Below are 18,937 nucleotides of genomic sequence, written 5' to 3'. Positions count from 1 at the left end.
GCAACGCACCCCCCCCCCCCAGTCTCCATCCTTTCACCAGAAATCTTTTCGTGCACTCTTTTCCTTCCTCTCTCTGCTGGAATTATCGCGAGACACAGTCTACCTGTTTAGTTGCGCCCTCGCACTGTCACATATCGCGAGAGTACAACCCAGCGGTGTTGAGAGGCGCTGGTGACCTCATCGTAGTCGCGAGGCGGAGCGAACCGCTGCAACTTTGGATGAACTTCTGATTTGAACAATCCTAGAGGCGGTAGGCTCACTGCACGGACATCAACACACTCCAACGTGAAGAATCTCGGACGTTTTCTGCCGTAAATTCACCACAGCAGACACGGTTGTCTTTTTGCGGCCGTGACGGTTCATGATTAGCGGGTGACTGACCGACGAGGGTGTTTTCTCCCTTTTAAATACGCCGACAAGGTGGAAATTAATAAAGGTGAGTGTGCTATCCATACACTGGCGATATCAAATCGTGTTTTTGGCTGCCCACTTTTGAGTCTTTGGTGGATTATTCCGCGCTGCTCTTGTCGGTGTTGAGGTGGGCGAACGTACTCCAATTCAAGCGTTTTGTGAAACGCTTCAAAGATAAAACTTAATTCGAAAAGTTTAGCTAGCAACCTCAGAAATGTCCGTATTTTTAATAGCTTTGATCAGACGCAGGTAGCTATCACTCCAGTCACGATAACCGTATTTATAGTCGTTATTGTTACCCTAACACTGTCAGAAATGAATGGTGAGGATTCAGACAGAGACCGTTGCTCTTAAAGAAACAGGAAACCTTGCTAAATGACCATCAGATAACGACAATTGTGTGGTGTAGTTCCTGCGTGGTTGCTGTGTAATTGGGGTTATCTAGCTGCAGCCTTTCCTGTCTTTCCTGGCGTGTCCAACTGTCAGATGTGAACGATGCACCAGACACTGCAAATGATGGAAACCTGTCAGAGAAAGGAGCATCCACTGTAGCCTGCAGTATAAAGGCACTCCATTTCATTTGAGCGTGGTAAATGGGTACAAGTTTGAAGGATTTGTGATCGTTCGATCAAGCCCTGCAATGTGTTGATTCACATATAAATCACCCAGAGAGGTGTGCTGGTGTGTGCAGTAAAAGTTTCTTATGCTTGTTTTACGTAAAACTAGGTTTAATGGCGTGTTGTCACCAGGGATGAACAATTATATTGGTGAAGTTTTGGCAGATATCTGTTTTTGTTTTTTTTTAATTAAATGGATCAGTAGCAGTCGGATTTATATCAACCTAGTTTTGTTCAAGCCACTTCAAGTGCTGCAGGGTTTGGAAAAATATCAAATTGCAATTATTTTCACTAATAATTCCATATGATTTGAAGAGATCTCTGTCAAACTGAGACACTTTCTGAAGTGAAAAAAGTCTGTAAAATATGTGTATCTGTGCAGCACCAAAAAAAAAAAGTTAAAAATGGTAATTTCACACACAATTGGACAAATATTGGTTCCTTTTGTGATTTGAAAATTACTGTAGGTCATTTTGTGATTTTATTTTGAAGCCCTAGTCTCTTCTTGGCTCATCATCTGTTTATACTGATAAGAGCTTGGTAAGATTTCCAGTGTTTTAAAAATGTTTTGGAATAATAAAGAAACACTTTACTTTTCTGCTTTCGCATTTTTTTTTCAGTAAATATCATGTCAACTTGTTTGTACACAGATATTGTTAGATATTGGTGTTAAATATCGTCTATGGCTGAATCAGTTGTAAAATATTGGCGTGTAAGGTATCTGCAAACAAACCCCATCATGCACCCCTATTCGTGAGTGAGATATTTACGAAATTCCCAGCCAAACTTACCCTCATTAATCAAATGATTATCTGTTCTGGTTTCAGATGTAAGTTTGTTAAATGTAACTGATTTAAAGTTTTGATTATCAAATGGCTGAGCCCTAGAACGGTCCGTACATGTTGTTACCTGAAACCGATGATTCTCTAGGTAATGAGCTAATGCTAAGTTACTTTTACTTGAGTTTACAAGTGTGTGAGCTCATGCATGCATCTGCCCCCCCATTGTAAATGCCCCCCCCCCCCCCCCCAGCTGCAGTGTGTTATTGTTTCCATCTCCACCTGTGGAGTCTGTCCTCAGGCTACCAGCTTCAGCCCTCCAGGGGCTCCCATACACACACAGAAACACACCACTTCCTCCTTTGACAAGCCCTAAATGGACCCTTCAAAGAAATTTCATCTATTCATCGGGTGGTAGAGGCAGGCTGAATTTTTACCTCGAAACACAACAGCAGAATTAGGGATCTTTTCGCCGTGAGAGAATTTCAGCTGTGGTACCCGCTTTGCTTTGGCTGCTTCATCTGATGCCCCCCCCCCCCAAAAAAACCTCATGTATTAGCAGTCAAACATGCCATCAGCCCCTCTGCCCCTCCTCAGTACATCTGGATACCAACGCTGAACATATCTGGAGGCTGTGTCGCATTTACAATATTAAGTAGTCTTTTGAAATGTAATGTGTAGGTGGAGGCACACGTTCTGTAACGCATGTAGCTACCGAAGAAAAAGGAAGGAAGAAGAAAGGGAAAATAAGAAAGGAAAAGGGGGAAAGAGCGGGGCTGCTGATGGGGAGCTACAAGCTTATCAAAGGGCTTTTGAGGTGTAGAGAGCTGTTTACATTTCTAGAGGCTTTTTTTTCTCATGACCTCTGGAAACGGTCCTCAGATTGTGACACAGGTGTTGTCATTTTCCATGTCAGAGACTTTACCACCTCCTGGAAACTCTGCAGTTTAGTTTAGGTCGATGCATGCAGTTGGAGATATACCTGCTTTTACTACGTTTGCCTATCTTGGATCTCATCAGTTAAGTCTGGGACTTAGCTTCTGGGACCAAAGGCTAGTATTTTGGGGTTAGCCAGTGGATATCCGGTCAAAGACTTACTTGTTCTGTTCGCTGCTTATTGTTTACATTCCATGTAGCAACTTTAAGACGTTGGCGAGGAATTGAAAGTCCAGTTAGTTTACACTCAGTTAGCAGTTTGAAACCACTACAATGGCATTGCTAATTCATCTCATTACAGCCATTTTTCCCTCCTTGGGTACCAGCTTATGTGTTCCGTCTCTCTCGCACACCACATGGACTGTCTTGTGGACGCAACAGAGACCTGCTCAAATGTGATTGATCAAAGCTACTAAAAGAGACAATAGAAGGTTCCCTGTCTCGACATTTTCTCCATTGCCTATTGCTGCTGCTTGTATGAAGAATCTGTTTATAGAAGTTACACTTTAGTGCACTCATGATGGCTGCCTTGTGTCCCCTACGTCCGTTTGGAGTGTGTTGTGGACATCCTCAGAAATTAACACGTTCACACAAGTAATACTTGCGTGAATGGTAGGGACTGTTGGGATGTGTAAGTAATGGTGGAAAGTTCTGAAGAGAAATTAACGGACTAAGTCTGCAATTAGCCGTATCTGTATTGCTTGTCATTGCTCCCTGGAAGATGGTGAAAAAGTGTAGTTGGGGTGGTGCAGAATGTATATTTTGCCCCTAAGTCATCAGATGCCTGAGGAGTTTTAACAATCACTGGTTGACTGAGACCATCTTTCTACAAAATATGGTACACCTAGCTTCCGCTCGCTAAAATACTTCTCCGCGTTTACAGTAGTCCTCTTTCATCATTCTTCTAATTCTTTGGGTTTTATATTGATCCAAATCCCAAAGCTCTGTGTCTGGAGTGCCCTCTAGTGGAATCCCCCAGTAGTGTGTAACATATTGGGGCAAGTGTCTGAAGAACCACACTCATGATACCGCCAGTTGTCTATATAAACACGATTAAAAGGAAGTACTTTTATTAATATCTTTTCACTACTGCATCATTTCTTTGTGAATCCTAAAGGCAGAAAAAAATACAATCATGTATATTTATTTTCAAGCTAATCCCCCCCTCCCCATTCTCCCAATTACAAGTGACATGTTGGAAGTAACGCATATGAGTGGAAGTTAAGAACGAGTAGTCTCCCGGTTCCTCTTTTATTAAAGCCTTACTTTTACTCTTTGCTCAAGTATACTTTTGAGCCACAAATTTACTGCTTTACTTTTGTCACTTGTGCCTCTTTATAGTCTTAATAAGTAGTCTAGCCTACGAAAGGGGAGGCTTATTGATGTGGGACGTCTCTACAAACGGTGATATCGGCCGCCTGCCTGAACAGTGCTCCGGGACTTTTTTTCTCCAATTTAGGAAAATTGTGGAATAGTTCGGTTAAAGTTAGGTTTTATAGAGTGCTCTCCTGGCAGATTTCAGTCAGCGTCCTCCACCTGCTCCTCTATTTGCTGACTGCTGTCCGCCTCGCTATGTGAAACGACAAGAATCTCTGAGCTAGCAAGCTAGTAGAGCCTGCACACTCAAAGTTTTAATGAATATTTTGATGGTAAGATAATATGGGTCTCTTCGGTTATTTCAGCAAACAGTTGCAAAGTTATGAAGGAAGATGAATATAAAAACAATATTCTCCAGTAGAATGAGATTTACTCCCAAAGTTAGGGCGCTTAATAAATTATTGGCTAAGCACCAATCAATTGTGATGATTGGCTACAGAAACACAAACAAGTCTTGTCTTCATTTCCACAATCCCAGACGATGGAGCGACGTCTGGCTATGTGAGACTGCTAGTACATAAAACCCCTCAAAAGAATCGAACCCTCACATCAGAAAAACTGTAACTTGAGAAATTTTTTTTTTTTTTTGCAGTTTTGCCAAGAAAACGATTTTAATGATGACTCACAGTAATTTCAGCTGTATTTCACATTGTAACTTGCTACAAATCTTGCATCTCTGCCTGGTATTCTCTTCTCTCTGACTGCTGTCGCTCCTTCTTTACTCTCCACGTTCGACGTTCCCTCTCCTCCTCTCCCATCAGACAAAGTCTTTCCTCTTCTTGCTTCCTTCCTGCTGTGGAAGGCATGCCAGGACTCTGACATTCTCATCATTTCTGTCTACATCCCTCACCTTATCTCGCTTTCCTCTCCCTCGTCTCTTTTTCTTTGTTTATATTTTTCATGTTCTCGGTGTTCCTAACTACCCATTTCCCTCTTCACCTCTCTGCCTGCTGGGAATTGGAATGTGTGTTCCCTCTGTTCAATCTCAGGGTGGGCTGTCTCTTGAGAAACCCCCGAGAAAGAAATACACTTTCATCGAGAAATGATCGCCCAGGCAGAGGTTGTTTTTTTTTTGGGGGGGGGGGGGGTGGCCTTTGTCAAAGCCTGTGCTGATGTTACACACACATTTAGGATGATCAGTACATCATGCCAGCTGCAACAGCAGATTCCTCCTACTCTAGAGGCTAGGCTAGCTACGTAGCACCTAGTTTGGGCACACCTGTTCTAGATAAACCTGAAGTCCTGTTCAGTAACTGGTAAGTTTACGTAAATGCTTGTAGTGAGGAGTGATGTTGGAAATGGGAAGACCACAATTTTCTGTCATTTTAAATCCTTCATTGTTGACTTTTTGCCATTTAAGTAAAGTAATTTTAGAATATTGAGTCGCGTTGTCAATGTGGAACAAAAACAGAATGCTATTCCACACCACAACATCATAAGAAAATAGTTCTAACCAAGGTGGATTTGACTTGTATAATCCTGATCAGTTTGGGACTAGGGGAAATTTGCAAAGTGATGCTTACACGCATCCAGAACGTGTTTTTAAATATCTCGCATAGTAAACTGTGTCTCTGAGGATGTGAATGAATGCAGCGCAGTTGGATGAACTCAAGCCTGTCATATTATAAGTGAAAGTTAGCACATTATTATATTCTTTTCACCCGACAAGCTTTTCTTTGCTGAGAGTAACACATTACAAACAGTAATACAGTCATATATTACTTTTAATTATGTCCAGTACCAATTTACCACCTGGAATTAAGACTTTTATTGGATATTGTAATTTTGAATATGATGAAATGAAAGGATGGGTTTTTCAATAAACATTAACATGGCTTTCCAGTGAAAGTAAGAAGTAATAGGTAATGTATAACATTTTGACTTGCTAAACAGTCGTTAGCTGTTTCACTTGAGGTGAGAGTACCAAACCAATTTTGTCTTTGCCGACTGCGAGGGTGGGTAATGATCGTATTTCTCGCTGAGATACGGCGTACAGTTCAGAGAATTGTGAAACACGCAGAAAGGGCTTTTCATCCATCCGTCACGAACAGCTGTTCTCCCATTGGTTGCGCTGCGTAAGGTCAGTGGCAACTAAGGTCAAAGATGAAATCATTGGAACGTTGAGCACAGCGGTTAGGAATTCGGTGCGGTGCATGGTAAGTCTAGTGGTACTGCCAAGCTGCTGTCCCCAACACAGCGTTTACGACAGCACACCACAAAATACCACAAGCGTTACAAAAGCAGTTGATACAAAACATACAGTGGCAGCTCGGGGAGTTGCTTCGAAGCCCTTTCTTTTTCACGATGTTGTTCTCTGTGTCTGATTAATGAGGGACGCAAGAGTGGATTATAGCACATGAAAGCAGTGCGGATTATAAAAAAAAAAAAAAAATGCTCAGATTTCAGTTGTGACAGATGAGCAAAACATCTATAAAAACACTGTGACAATGACTAGGCTGGCTAATCCTTGTCGAAGTAAACAGAAGGAACATACTGCACAGATTGAGAGCCCTGAGAACATCCTACGTGCTATGAGAACAATGCTTAAATGCTGTCAGCAAGAGCTGGGAATTGTAATTCTCATTGGAGTACAAGCCAGGCTGGACAATTAACAGCAGATAACTACCTGAGGCTGAGGCTGTCAACTTGTGAATAAAGTTGGACTACGTGGTGATTGGGTTTGTCGCGTTTGTAACTCGCTGGTGTTAGTGACAGAGTGAAAGTGATCAATATATCAACCCCCAAAATATAATCTAGAAGTGGCTTGTAAATCAAATCCTCTTACCACTCCATCAAAGCCTATTAAGGACAATAAGCTCCAATAAATGAAGCTGTACAAAATAAATCGAATTTCCTTTGGAATACCTGCACACTCAGTGTTGCAGGATCATTTTTACATTTCAAGTCTTCTCTTTGGCTTTTTCCCTACAATTTAGCAATTGATTTCGTTCTTTTTCAGTTTAACCAACACCACAGACAAGGACAGACTTGTAAAACCAAGGCTGAATATATTTGCCGTGTCTATGGGGATAGAATTACGATGTCAGGAGTAGTAACAGGATCACTCTAATCTTATTGCAAGGTTTAAGCTTTAAAATTTAACTACTTCCAAAAATAAATAAATAAATTCCAAATCAATGAAGTTATACAAACAGTACATAGTCCTTTTGTTGAAATTTTATGTTGAAAATGTTTTAAAATCTCTTCCGGTTCCAGTTCCAGTGGCTCAAATATGAGATTGACCACAATGTGGCTGGTGTGTGGGTTGAAAAGTTTGGTGGTACGTGTGTTTATTATTCTCTGTGAAAGATGGGTTTTCTATTAGTAAATTGATTTGTCTCTCAGGATGTCTTTAAAGCCTTTCCCTCGCCCCACGACAATATCGCAATAACGTGCTTGTGCACACAATCTGTAAATCTCATCCCCAAACATGTATGGAAGTGTCGCTGAAATTCCCACCAACTGTCTTGCCATCTGTTTCCTAAGTTCAGACATTACTCTGAAATGTCTGTCTTGTTGGATCACGAAAAGAATTCTGTTATGCTGGCTGCTTATATTGGTTGTAGAATTGCTTCCCAACCCTTCTGGATTTATTCATGGCTGCAGTTTAAGCACACGCTGTTTATCAGGAATTTACATAAGTGTTCTGGTAGGCAAGATTTGATAGTTGCCAATGTGTGAATTATGTGAATATGTATTACCTCAATACTACAACCGGTTCTGACCACTCTTGGACTTGTAGAAATATGTCATATTTTAATGAAAAATGAAGAGAGCAGGTCAGCCTTTTGTTGTGGTTTGGATTTGCTTTGTTCTGTGGTTGTAACGCTCTACTTTTCAGAACATGATTTATAACAACACGAAAGGAAACAATGCAGTTATTGAGCTGACACCTTAGCAACAACATCAAGTGATCCACCACACATTTAGCTTCATCCATAACCAGTCAAACTGGCACCAAGAGCACAATCTTGAAAATGATTAGAATTTCTTCAACAGTAAGATAATCTCAGTCGGAAAAACTTACCGAGGAGGCTTAATTTGATTTCTAAAATGACTTTTATTGTTATATTAATCAGGTATGCAAATAACTGGGATTTTTGCCAGTTGACATGTCTGGGGCATCAGTAGGCGTGCTTGACGGCTCACAAAAATGCCTCTTTATGTTCAATGACAACATTATTTAATGTTGCTCTATTGTTTTCACCCTGAAAATCAAGATTGTCTATCGCAGGAATATTTGAGAAAAGATTACGCGAGACAGTCATAAAAAAAAAAGTGTTGTAAAACCAAGATATTCTGTCTGGTAGTGACTGGGGGATGTTAACAATAGTGCTAGTAAAGCCAAGAGAGGAGAATGCACTTCCAGGCATTGCTCCATCCATCCATTTTCTTATCCTGTTAAGGGTCGCGGGGGGGCTGGAGTCTATCCCAGCAGCCTTCAGGTGAGAGGCGGGTTCACCCTGGACAGGTCACCAGTCCATCACAGGACCAACACATAGAGACAGACAACCATTTACACTCACAGTCACACCTACAGTCAATTTAGAGTATCAATCAGCCTCGTCCCCTCTTGATGTCTTTGGACTGTGGGAGGAAGCTGGAGTACCAGAGAGAACCCAAGCAGGAACAGGGAGAACATGGAGACTCCACACAAAAAGATCCTGCGCTGGAGCCGGGACTCAAACCCAGAACCTTCTTCCTGTGAGATGACAGTGCTGACCACTGCACCACCGTGCCACAGTCATTGCTACTTTTGTCTTCAAGCCAACACCATAGCACACAAAGTGATTTTTTTTTGAAGGTCCACAGCAGAGAAAAAAAGAAGGGGAAAAAAAATTGGCTGATGTGTTGACCACTTATCACATTCCTAATATTATTGAACAGAATTCAGGTTTCTTTATCCCAGCCCAAATGCTCTTTGTTTGTGGCTTTCTTCTTGACCCTATAATACTGTATGATTGATGGAATTAGTAAGTCTTACTTAACCAGCCACCCAATACATTTTGCTGTGTTTAGAAGGCCACTCACTGCTCCTAATGCACTTCACGTAATTGTCCCCCAGAATACTCTGGCAATGTTCTGTTAATTACATTTATTACTATAATTTTGTGCCGGGTAACATTCTGTCCAGAACAATCTAGTTACGGAGGAGCATGACTAATCTTCTACTTCCCTCAACCCCCTGGTACATTTGGCCCATCCTCCTGGGACTCTGTTTGCATCCAAGCCTTTCTGATGGCATGCAAAATTTAAAAAAAAGGGTCAAATATTCAGGTATATTGCATCACACACACGTACCCACACACGCAAACAAATGTTTTTTTGTTTTTTTGTTTTGTTTTTACCAGAGAGTAAAATCATGTCTTCCCACACCCAGTGTTGATTCAAGCTATGTTAATGGTCCTACACATGGCAGAATCATTCATACGTGTTTTAGTGGACTGCATCGGCGCAAGCCACTGGTAGTGTCGGTGGGGGGTGAGCACGGGGAAAGATGGGAGATACCAAAAGTAAGAGCAAGATTACCTTTCTTGATATTTAACTTTGTATTGCTCTAAAAGTCGTTGAATACTATTAGACAAAATGTGATCCAGTCCTGTCATGTTGCCGGTTAAAAGTCAAAGGCTTGATTTTCTTGCTTCTCTCGTGTGCCATTGTAGGGAGCCCACCGCTGAGAGCAGTCACACAAGTAAAGGAAACACAAGGATTTAAGGAAAACCTGCACCTTTGTTGTCCCTGTCGAATGGAGCTGCATCTCCCATCTTAAGGAAACTATCTGAAGTAAGGAAATCTGCCATCGATTTAGAGCAAGTTTTCCTCTCCAATCAAGTCCAGCCTTTAACACATACGGTATTTCATACTATCAACACACTCCGAAAAAGTATCGAAGATATAATGGATGTTGTCTAAAAGCGTGTTGGCTCATAGAGAGAAAAAAAAAATCTGGCTTGAGGGAAACAGATATATGAGTTGATTCACATGCTTGAAATTGATTCATTAAGTGTTCTGTAACTGACAGCCTCCATGATTTCTCTGCCAGTGTGAGCTTTCGTCCCAAGCTCTAAGGCCACACTGAGCCTCAACTAAACCAAACGCGTAATCTTGTGGCCATGTTGGTGTTTCTGGTAATACAACTTGGGCTTTTAGGGGTTTTATTAGGATATTTATACGGACCTTTTTGGGTAGAGATGTGTTGTGGTAGTCATTATACCTAGAAATGGCAGTTAAGATGGTGCAGAGCGTGTATTTTTTTTTTTTAATCAGATTTACTGTTTTGAAAGCACAAACTTAAACACAATATTTGTGTATCGTGCTCAGAAATACAGCAAATGACACATATGCATTTCTCACGGTATTTCCCCACTGTATTTTAAAACAAATCTGACATGCCAATACAGTAATAAAAAGAGGTCTTTGTCTTTAATTATGTAACAAACCTTTAACATTCAAAAGCTGATTAAGCTAATCTATTTCATTGGTACTGTTTGTGCTTTAATTACATTTTGATATAATGCAGTACACATTGTACTCATTGATTCTGAGGGGCGTGGTTAGTGGTTTTAATGTTTTGGGGTTTGCGACTTAACACTGAGTATGAAGCATCAACACGTATTTAGGAATGTTTCTGGAATTACCTAGCAGTCACTGGTAGCCCTAAACCTCACAGCAACTTTGCAACACTAAGAAAAGTTCAAGATAGTGTTTTCACTGTCTGTACCAAGGAATAATGTAAGTCCTCTTAATGAAAGTCATGTTGCTTTGGTTTTTGGGTTCCCTCCTTCGGTCCTTGATTGTGCCAGGGGTGCTAAACGCACGAATCCGTCTAGAGTTATTGAAAGCAGCAGGAGCAGCAGCAGCTTTTGGCTGAACTCTCTTCTTGCTCTGCAGATCCCTGTAGTGACACCAAGCCAGAGACGATTCTGATAGGAGTGAGTTCCTTGGCATATATGGGCTGAAAATAAGATTTCATTCTGTAACTAAGATACAGTTTTAATCATTTAAATAAAGAAGGACAGAAAAAATATTCACATTGCAATTGTATGTAACGGCACCATACCTTTGGCCACCACATCTGTAAAGTCCCACTACTTGGGATACAATAGGACAATCGTTCCACCTGCTTTTTAGTGGGTATTTTAGTCTTGAGCCGCTGACAGCGCCGTGTGTGTTTTGAGATGAATGAATTAGTCATGCTGGTGCCTTCAGCTGCCCTGGAATTTAGACACTTATAATGTAGCTGTACAGACATCCAGCAAAGTTTGTCAGAATAATCAGACCAAACATGATGAATGCTTTTTTTTCAGCTAGGAGGATGGGGATGGGGGTGGGGACGTATTGATTCTCTGATACCCCAGAGACCTGTGCTGAGGTGTCTTGGAGCAACACGTTGACACCTTGCACGACATCCATGAGCGCTGAAATAAGTATGTGAATGAGGAAACACGCTTAATGTTTGTTTTTAAAACAAATGTATTCCGCCTGTTATAGGAGGGGTTTTCAAAGTACAAAGTGGGACTCCCCGGACTGTCTCCTGACAGGAGACAAGATGACACACTTCGATCTTGCAATATGGAAGACCTTTTTTTGGGGTTTGAACATGTGACATACCATATAATCTTGCTGCGCTATGTGTAGCTCATAAAATGGATATAAGTAAGTTGTAACCGCAGGGATAGTGGTTTAATAGCACTCTACTCATCAAGTGACACTGATGGTGTTTGAATTGCGTTTTGGTGCAGGCAACACGCATCATAGTATTGCACTGGGAGGGAAAGGAAAGGAAAGGCTGACACAAGCAAGTGGATATTGGGCATCTTCATGTTGTTTTATTCCCCAGTGTAACAGATCAGTGATTTAAAAAAAAAAGAACAAAAAACACCAAATAAAAGGAATCCCGTTGTTAGAGAAACCAGACATAGCACGAAAGGTTAACTTACATGACCGCTGTCAAATTTGCTGACAACGATAAATAAACCAATTAACCCGCTTTAAGCACCAATGCTGCTGATTCCAGTTCATCCTTTACAAGCGGATAAATAAGGTTAGAAGACGGGGCCGGCTCAAGAAGAAGTTTAAGAGAAGTTAAGTAAAGACCATTTTCTTCAAAATGAAAGCAAAAAAAAAAAAAAAAAAAAAATTTGGTCACAATGCCATGACTTAAAACATCTGGCTTGCAGGTGGTGGAAACAGAAATCAAAACAGGAAAATCGTGTGTCATGGTCCGTTGTGTGCTCTGTAGCCTTTCTCCTCACTTCGCTCATTCAAGAGGGGGTGCTTTGGCTCGTAAGGTGATGGCCTCGCAACGCAGACTTAAGTTTCCATTCTTAGATGTGATAAACTTCAGATACATTGCTTTGCAAAAGCCAGAGATTAAAAAAAAAAAAAGTCATCCCATTGTGCTTTTAGCTGAGCTACCAGTGTACAATGGCATGTGGTCGACTGTTTGTGAATACTGCATGTACACAATAGGGATGACCTCATTGTTTTCAACTCCAGCTAAGTTAAACATGCTGAAGAACAATGCAATCTGTGCCCCCCCCATACCGGTCCTCCTACTTGCACTGTAGGTGTGTGTTTATAGTTTAGTTTACAGAGGTTCTTAATATATTTACTCAGGGCTGATTTGGTCAATGATTATTTTGGCAGCAGGATTAGAAGCGTTGGGCTTAACACACTGGGGCATGTTGTTGTAAGGACCCAATTCCGATTGGCTTTGCTCCAAAGACCAGTTACTGAATTGTTAGGGTTCTTTCATTCTTTCTAAACATCATAATTTTCAAAAGAGAATACCAGAGCTGCTTTGTATCTTCCTAATCCAGACCAGTCATTAACCCTCTATGACTCAGCAGGTACAGAGAGTTGTCCACTGGAGGCAAGGGTGGCCGGCCAACTTGACGCACGATAGCTTGCAGCTCCCATCAGTTTGTGTGAATGAGAGTTAAATTGTTCATCTCATTAAAATATGGAGCCACAACAACTCATTGCTAAATTGCCAGTTATTTGGATAATCCATTAATCTTTTCATTCTTTTTTTTAAAGCAAAAAAATCTGATATATTTGCTGGTTCCAGACTCTTAAATGTAAAGATTTGTGCCGCTTTTTTTGTCATTTAGAACAATAAAGCCTTTCGGTGAGCCATTCCCCTGGTTGGAAACAGGAGGTTGCTAGTATGTACAAATCATTCATCTGACTCAGTAAATTTGTGTTATTTTGGTAACACGTGAGTTTTCTTTAATTAATTGAATTCATGGTACAGGGAGATATCTGTCTAACCCTAATGGCCTGAAGGTAAAAGTTAAATTTGTCTTTTGACATTACGTTGTCCATTACATTTATTCCGTTTGGGTATTTCCGTTCCTCTGAGCTCTGAAACAATTCTAAGATAGGAATGTTACTGTTGCTGTGGTCCGGTAATAATGCTGCGTATTAGATAAATAAACAGATTCAAATTGTGTGCCCTTTTAAGATATTGTTTCACAGCAGCTTAATTATAGACTAGACTTGAATTATTTTTAGTTTGTTTTTTCCATCTCTCTTTAAACGATGAAAACCCCCGAATGATAAATTTTGTGCAGTTTTTTCCAGCCGTGGCTGCACTTCACCTAATCCAGTGCGTAGCCGGTGATGCTGTCAGCCTGAAAGAACATGGAATTGAGATGACGCCTTTCTCTGGCGTACAAGTTAGATTTATTTTCAACCCTCAAGTGTGAGTGCTGAGCTGAGCTACTCGTAGCTCATATCACGCAATTGTCCCGGCACCTTGTTACACCGAACCTGAAAGAGCCCTGCACCTATGTCTCCTGGACACGATCATGGACAAGCAAAAAAAGCAGAATTTAAGTTAAAAATGTGTTCAGATTTTGGAGAATCGGGTTTTCTTCATCATGTTTAATTTCAGTCACCCGCGACTCATTTGCTATTTATCAGTGTTAATGAACAATTATGACCCTACTTGGATACAACTGCAATCGCTGCATATGCGGGATGTCTCTCGCTCCCATAAAATCAATTTGTAAATAAATAATTATGGTCCTTTTTATCTTGATCTTAGCAGTCAAACTACTCTGTTTGAAAACATGCACGTAATTGGAGACCAAATATTTTCTGTCAGAATTGTCCGACTTTTGATGCCAGCGGTTGTTGCTTTTCCAGGAGATGAGACTGATGAGGGACAGAGAATTAAAGTTGACGTCTCAAATTGTTGGCTAAATAAACACATTTTCAGTAATGACCTTTTAGTCTGACTGATTCTAATTTTGAATATGAATGCTCTTGTTTAGTGACAGCAGTATGCAAGACAATATTATGAACCAAGCACGAAATTGTTTAATGATTTTACAAATGACAGTAAAGACACAGCTAAAAACTGAGCACGATTGAAGCCATGAACATATAATGGAAGCCAGTTGATCGCAGACAAACAGTGTTTGTTAATCTTCTGTACCAAACAAAAGGGAACTCAGTTCATCAGAATGCTACTGTGGTAATTGTCACAGCCCTACTCAAGTGTGAAGAGGGGTCACACTGGTGACTACAGTACTGTGCACAATAGACATGGTGGGTAAGAGGGAAGAAGATGCGTGAATGAGTAGAGAAAACAGGCAAACTTTACTGCTTTTTGATCTGTGTTTCTCGTACGGCAGGTGAAATGCTTGGAGGGAGCAAGAGACTGAACTGAGACAGGACAGAAGAGTTTCGAGGTTACGTTTTTAAATGAATAATTACTTGTAGATTCTGTTAATGCCTTCACTTCTTGTGTCACGTTTAATGATGTAAAAAGATTTTAATTACCCTTTTTTGTAACTGTTGCACAGGCCACCAAACATGTAGTTCGACCTCTAATTCAGCACCTTGGTGGCCTGTGAAGCTTGTGCTTAAAGCGCTCTTACGTGTAGCCTGTTTTCTTTCTAATATGCTGAAACACAACTGTCCCCTTCCCTACTTCCCCACTGGTCTGCACCCTCATTGCTTCAGCTTGAGCGTGTCTTTGAGCTGTATGAGCCTGAGATTTGTTTGTGAACCCAGCAGATACGATTTTATATTCCATCACAGGAACAAGACGCAACAGGAGTGAATACCTACTCTGGTGTCAGGCTCTGTAGATTTGCACCCCCAGCTGTAGGTACGCTACTTGGTTACAGCCACAGGAAGACAGTAGACACACAGCACATAACAGGCATTTACACCCTCACTGCACTGCAACATTGCTTGTTATATATCGGGGCAAACTTTCTCCACCTCCCTGTATGTACGATGGAAACATAAATAGCCGTTGTCCATGTTCTGTGTGGCACATGCACCTCTATAGTGCCGAAGCTCACCTCTTCCAACCGTGCCGAGGCTAGGGAAGCTGTACCGTGCCGAGGCTAGGGAAGCTGTACCGTGCCGAGGCTAGGGAAGTATATTGTGCTTTGATTAGGTACAAATCGCTCACACTGGTCAAACAAACCAGACCTCAGTGGGCAAACATGCTTGAGCACAACACAGAGTATTAGACCTTAAGTTACATTCATGAGTCCACTTACCTTTTCCATGAACTGCACGCAAAAACTCTGCTCGCTCTCACACCTCTCCTCCGCTTCCCCCCTTAACATCATAAATTTACAGACTGTGGTGGCCATGTTAATGAGCGGACCTCTCTATGGCCTAAGTGTACTTCAGTTTATATGGTCATCTGAGGTAATTTACCACACAGCACTTTATATTCCATATATTCCAGCGGCAACTTCTAGCTAATGCGGCCGCTAGGTCTCTCCAGCTGTGAGGTTGCTTTTCAGATGTAGTAGAGGTTTATGGGTGTGACACGAGTACACTTAAGCAAGCTGCTGTTTTTCATTTAGAACCCATTGACACATGTAAGGGATGTGGACTGCCATAATGCTACGATCTAATGCCAGCAGGCTATTAGAGCAGTAAAGTGTCTGCAATGAGGGGCCACGGGATTGTTTATAATGAAGTGAGTGTCCAGAGCTCATAAACTATTTGGGGAAATGGCCTCAGTTGGAGAGAGGTGGAAGTGAAAGCATTCACCTCAGCCTGCTTGCTTTTTATTATCTTTTTTTTATGTCTTTGACATTCTGTTTCAAAGGAGGTGGGTTTTTTTTTTGTTGTTGATTTTTTTAAGGGGTTATTCTGTGCAGTTAGTGAGTGATACAAGTCACTGATCTGTTTGGGGAAACTTTCTCATCACAAATCCAAATAAGTCAGATTTGTGTACAATTATGTCATAATTCTGAGATGCCAGTAGTTTGAATATTATAGGATATTAGAGGATTTGAACAGCCTAATTGTAGTTGGACATCAGTCTGTACCCTGGATGAGGAGAGTATCCAGAGGGTTTTGGCTCAGAGCTACACTGGTTCTCAGTGGTTCCTGATATGAGATTCAATAAGCTAATGTTGCCAGGCAACAAGTGCAATTCCACTTTTGGCAAGTATTGCTTAGTAACAAAATTTGTATCCAAGATGTAAAAGCAGAATCACTAGAGGGATCATTGAAGGATGCCTCCTTGAAATTTAATAACCAGTTTTAGGAAATCAAAGAAATACACACAGTGAGACAAATATGGTCATGTTGGCTTGTTTAACCACAACTTAGGGAACTGTAAATATCAATATACACTGAGTGTTGCTGGGTTAGCAGTAAGCTGCTAACCCAGCAATGCTGGGAGTAACATTGGACATTGTTCTATCAGTGAACACAGGCTTCATCTGTGAAATGGCAAGTATTTTCCACAGCTGAATCCCCCACAAATATTTCACAGGTTGTATCAACACTGAAGCACTCTCGTCTCACAATGCACCTCTGCCTGCAAATAGTAAATGGTGCACTAGTGAGAGGCGGAGTAGGAGGACAGGGGTGGTGTGAACAGGGCTTGCGGAGGTGGTGCTGGATTACATAATATCAGACGGACCCAGCTGTGCTGTGTTGTTTAGCCCATGGGTGAAATGATGCGGGCTAAGATGGCAGATGTGTCCACCTGTGCTTGTCAGAGGAGGTTTGGGAGTAAGGAACGGGTCAATGAAGAGACTGACATTGAACAGAAAGATCACATGCAGTCAGCAACATGGATCCCAGGCAAATTGAAATGGGCAAAACATGAAGCCGCAGCACCAGCCTCTTTCTTCCGGCACAGTGTTGCCATGGCAACTCGGTTGTTGTTTTCTCAGGAACCTTGGAATGTAGTGATAATGCAGGGCTTTATCAGCAGCAATTAGAATACTCCTTTTTTGCAACTAAAGCTTCTTTCTGTAGCAATTTCTTCTTCTTCCCATAGGCACTCCTCAGTGGAATCATGTAGCAAAAATAAATATTCTTTCATCATGGGCTGTAGAAAAGACAACTTGTACCAGTATCAGTGCACACTGTATTCTCTCCTCATGCTGGCAATGGGTTACATTTTTAAATATGATTTTAATCGATATGTTGATGTTTTTAATACTTTTTATAAACTGTTTTTGACAAAACTGGTTGAATTTGTTTCACTTTATTTTTGAACCAAATGTGAGGCTTGTCGGATTTGAAGGGACATTTTTTTTTATCAGAAATTGAATCGATTTTTTTTTTTTTTTTTACAATATTTTCATTTCAGCATAATCTTCAGAATCCAGAATTTGTGTCTTTAATTTGCGAATCGGTTGATGCCAAATCCAGATACCCGAGAGTGCATTTGGGTTAAAGAGAGAGTGAGACCATGTGATGTCACTTCTGCAACATGCCAGGGCTATTGACACAAAGGCAATGCAAGCTGACAGAATATCTATTAATGGTTACACTTTTTAATATTCAACTCAGACAATGCTTTCTGCAATTTTGAAATTTTGTTCATGGTGACACATCTAACATGACCTGGCCAAACACAAAATACATCTAAAAGCTCAAGAGTGTGTTGTATTTTAAGTGTCTGACACAGTAGGACCTAGTATCAGCAATAATTTGAGAGGTGTGGACTTTTGTTTTTAGAGGTGATATTATATTTTTAGCAATATATTAAATGCAAAGGACTAAAAAAGTACATTTGGGTTGCTGTACTGAATTCCATTCAGCCGTGCTGCCATTGGTACTGGTATTAGCTCAAATGTAACTGGTATCCATGCTGATGATGAATGCATTTTACCAGCGAAGCCCTCTATTTATTGATTGCCCAGGCTTGTCCTCCACATGAACTGTGGTTAGGAACATGGGAAGACTTTGTTATTTTTAATTTTCTCAGCTGACTAGTGTTTGTCTTTTGTCAGAGAATGCCGTAAAAAGTGTATAGGAGACTAGAAGAGACTGCCAGGATGCAGCCTACCCTCCCATCCACCCAAGCTCCATTTAGAAAATCCATAGCAGAGTTGTTCGCTATCATTAAAAGCTCATCAAGATTCCCTCCCAGACCTCTGTAATTAGAGCTCAGTTGGCAGAATGATGATATGATTCTCTGTTTCATATGAAAAGTGCTGTGGTTTTGGTGGTGGAATTTGACCGTGCAGAGGAAGTCGGGTGTGGAGAAACATTTTGATGCTACCTTTGTATGCTCAAAGCTGCAGGTGCTTTGCGTGCTCTCCTAATGTGATCCCTGGATGTTTTTACTGCTGCGTCACAGCTACAGCAGTGTCTTCCATGTCTCTACAAACACCCGAAATGAATCCATACTTATACTTCATGAATATGCAGCGGTGCTTCTGGTCCATCAACATCTTGTAGGAAATGAGGAGGCGAGACAGCAGTGTGGAGTTACAGGCTGTCAAAGAGTGGACATTGTGCCACACAAAGAGAGGGTTACAGGGGAGGGAAAGTTGAAAGCAGCAACAGAGGCAGTTTGTTGATGAC

General features: G+C 41.1%; 1 protein-coding gene across 10 annotated transcripts in view; it reads left to right on the top strand.

Annotated features, from left to right (window-relative positions):
* Nucleotides 1–200: 200 nt before the first annotated feature.
* sipa1l1 (signal-induced proliferation-associated 1 like 1) overlaps nucleotides 201–18,937 on the top strand; it is an 88,332-nt gene continuing 69,595 nt past the window's right edge. For 5 of the 10 annotated variants that reach the window (XM_086188941.1, XM_086188943.1, XM_086188945.1 and 2 more), the window contains exons 1-2: nucleotides 201–436; nucleotides 9,784–9,904. The gene's annotated coding sequence lies outside the window, so the exon portion shown is untranslated. Of the gene's footprint in view, nucleotides 437–9,783; nucleotides 9,974–14,766; nucleotides 14,824–18,937 lie in introns of all 10 variants that reach the window. The other 5 variants (XM_086188940.1, XM_086188936.1, XM_086188942.1 and 2 more) reach the window with 3 other exon arrangements.

Source organism: Aulostomus chinensis, chromosome 20 (genome assembly GCF_037954235.1).
Source record: "Aulostomus chinensis isolate RoL2024-O1b breed Wild chromosome 20, RoL_Achi_v1.0, whole genome shotgun sequence".
NCBI lineage: Eukaryota > Metazoa > Chordata > Actinopteri > Syngnathiformes > Aulostomidae > Aulostomus > Aulostomus chinensis.
Note: the sequence above shows the minus strand (reverse complement) of the source record. Positions and strands in the feature narration are given on the sequence as shown.